Source organism: Mus pahari, chromosome X (genome assembly GCF_900095145.1).
Source record: "Mus pahari chromosome X, PAHARI_EIJ_v1.1, whole genome shotgun sequence".
NCBI lineage: Eukaryota > Metazoa > Chordata > Mammalia > Rodentia > Muridae > Mus > Mus pahari.
The window spans coordinates 146,434,112-146,437,227 of NC_034613.1; positions in this window are offsets into that span (position 1 = coordinate 146,434,112).

Below are 3,116 nucleotides of genomic sequence, written 5' to 3' on the forward strand. Positions count from 1 at the left end.
CATGTTGTAAATAAACCAGTACCTACACAGTGATAATGGTTTGCTTATTCAGAGTTCATCTTTACCCTAGATGTAATCCAAATGGTGACCTGGGAGAAATGCAAACCTCAGCATTCTTGGCAAATGTGCCAATGCCCCCATATACATGCAAATATGGTGATGAAATGACCACCTAGTCAGAGAAGCGAGTGAAACCTTTGAAATAACTGTCTTTTTTGCCTATTTCTTTTTTTTTTTTTTTTTTTTTTGGTTTTTCGAGACAGGGTTTCTCTGTGTAGCCCTGACTGTCCTGGAACTCACTTGGTAGACCAGGCTGACCTCGAACTCAGAAATCTGCCTGCCTCTGCCTCCCGAGTGCTGGGAGTAAAGGCCTGCGCCACCAAGCCCGGCTTTTTGCCTATTTCTTATTTTATCTGCTGGCTGAAAATGAGATGTAAGCCAGAATATTAGGATATTATTTTTTCAAATTACATGCTTTCTGAAAAGATTGAAATTTGAAGATCAACTCCAGTCTACTTATGGAGTTCATAGTGGCAGGCACCATGCTCTAGTTTTCCAGTTATACTATGTATTAACAATAAACAATATGAAAATAACAATTAAAACTCTACCTCCACCAGTGTTCTAGCCTTCACATGAAAATGTAGAAATCGGCCTGCAGCTGATACTGTGCTACAGTGCTCCAGACCCAAATACCACTGAGAGAGCTGGTCTCCCAGGAGTGCTGACACACCTGTGAGCACAGGTAAGACCACCACTTCTGCTCTGAGGGACCCATCTAGATCTCTCAAAACACACGAACCTAGGAACAGCCTAGGACAGAATCCTCCCAGTTTCCATCTGCACCCAGAGCTAGGCATGTGCCACAGTACCCGGAGCTCATCCCATGCTAGAGTGCTCTATAACCAAATAGTTCCAGGAGAGAGCTGGTCTCCCAAGAATGCCAACACACCTTTGAGCACAGGTAAGACCACCACTTCTGCTCTAATTCCTGGCCCAACAGGAACCTGCCCAGATCCATCAGGACACAGGAACCAAGGAACAGCTGGGGAGAGGATCTTTCTAGTTTCTGCCTACACCCTAGAGCTGACCTTGTGCCAAAGCTCACCATACCCCAAATTCCTCCCAGAGAGAACAGATTTCCCAGGATTACTGACATACAGGCTTGCAGGAGGAATAAGCCACAGTCAGAGACAGCAATACCAACTAACACCAGAGTTAAGTGATGGTAAAAGGCAAGGGCAAGAACATAAGCAACAGAAACCAAGGCTACTTGGCTTCAACAGGACCCAGTTCTCCCACGACAGTGAGACCTGGATACCCCAACTCACCAGGAAAGCAAGAATCTGATATAAAATCACATCTCCTGATGATGATAGAGGAAGTTAAGAAGGACATAAATGATTCCCTTAAAGAAATACAGAACATAAATAAACAGGTAGAAGACCTTAAAGAGGAAACACAAAGATCCCTTAAAGAACTACAGAAAAACACAACCAAACATGTTGTGAATGAACAAAACCATTCATGATCTAAAAATGGACATAAAAACAATAAATAAATCACAAAGGGAGACAACCCTGGAGATAGAAAACCTAGGAAAATGATCAGGAGTCACAGATAATATAAGAGATAGAAGAGCGAGTCTCGGGTGCAGAAGATGCCATAGAAAACATTGACACAACAGTTAAAGAAATGCAAAATGCAAAAAGCCCCTAACCCAAAACATTCAGAAATTCCAGGACACAATGAGAAGACTAAACCTAAGGATAACAAGTATAGAAGAGAGGGCAGATTCCCAACTTAAAGGGCCAGTGAATATCTTCAACAAAATTATAGAAGAAAATTTCCAACACCTAAAAAACAGAGATGCCCATGAACATACAAGTAACCTACAAAAATCCAAATAGATTGGAGCAGAAAAGAAATTCTTCCTGTCACATAATAGTCAAAACACCAAATGCACAAAACAAAAAAAGAATATTAAAAGCAGTAAGGGAAAAAGGTCAAGTAACATATAAAGGCAGACCTATCAGAATTACACCACACTTCTCACCAGAGAATAATGAAAGTTAGATCTTGTGCAGATGTCATACAGAGCCTAAGAGAACACAAATGTCAGCTCAGGCTACTATACCCAGCAAAACTCTCACTTAACACAGATGGAGAAACCAAGATATCCCATGTAAAAACAAATGTACACAATATCTTTCCACAAATCCAGCACTATTAAAGATAGTAGATGGAAAATGCCAACGCAAGGAGGGAAACTATACCTTAGAAAAAGCAAGAAAGTAATTTTCTTTCAACAAACCCCAAAGAAGTTAGCCACACTAACATAATTCCACCTCTAACAACAAAAATAATAGGAAGCAATTACTTTTCTTTAATTTGCCTTAACATCAATGGACTCAATTCCTCAACAAAAGGACATATACTAACAGACTGGGTACATAAAGAGTACCTAGCATTTTACTGTATACAGGAAATGCACCTCAGTGTCAAAGACAGACACTATCTCAGAGTAAAGGACTGGAAAACAATTTTCCAAGCAAAATGTCCTAAGAGAGATGCTGAAATAGCCATTCTAATATTGAATAAAATCAACTTTCAACCAGAAGTTAACACAAAGAATAAGGAAGGACACTTCATACTCATCAAAGGAAAAATCTACCAAAAAGAACTCTCAATTCTGAACATTTATGTTCTAAATGCAAGGGCATCCACATTCATAAAAGAAACTTTACTAAAGCTCAAAGCACACAATGCACCTCAAACAATAACAGTGGGAGTCATTAAAATCCCACTCTCAGCAATGGACAGACCATGGACACACAAACTAAAGAGAAACAGTGAAACTTATAGAAGTTATGGACCAAATGGATTTAACAGATATCTATAGAACAGTTCATCCTACAACAAAAGAATATACCTTCTTCTCAGCATCTCATTGTCCCTTCTCAAAATTGACCATATAATTTGTCATAAAATAGACCTCAACAGATACAAGAAGATTGAAATAATCCCATACAACCTGTCAGATACCATGACTTAAGGCTGGTCTTCTATAACAACAAAAACAACAGAAAGCCCACATACACATGGAAGCTGAACAA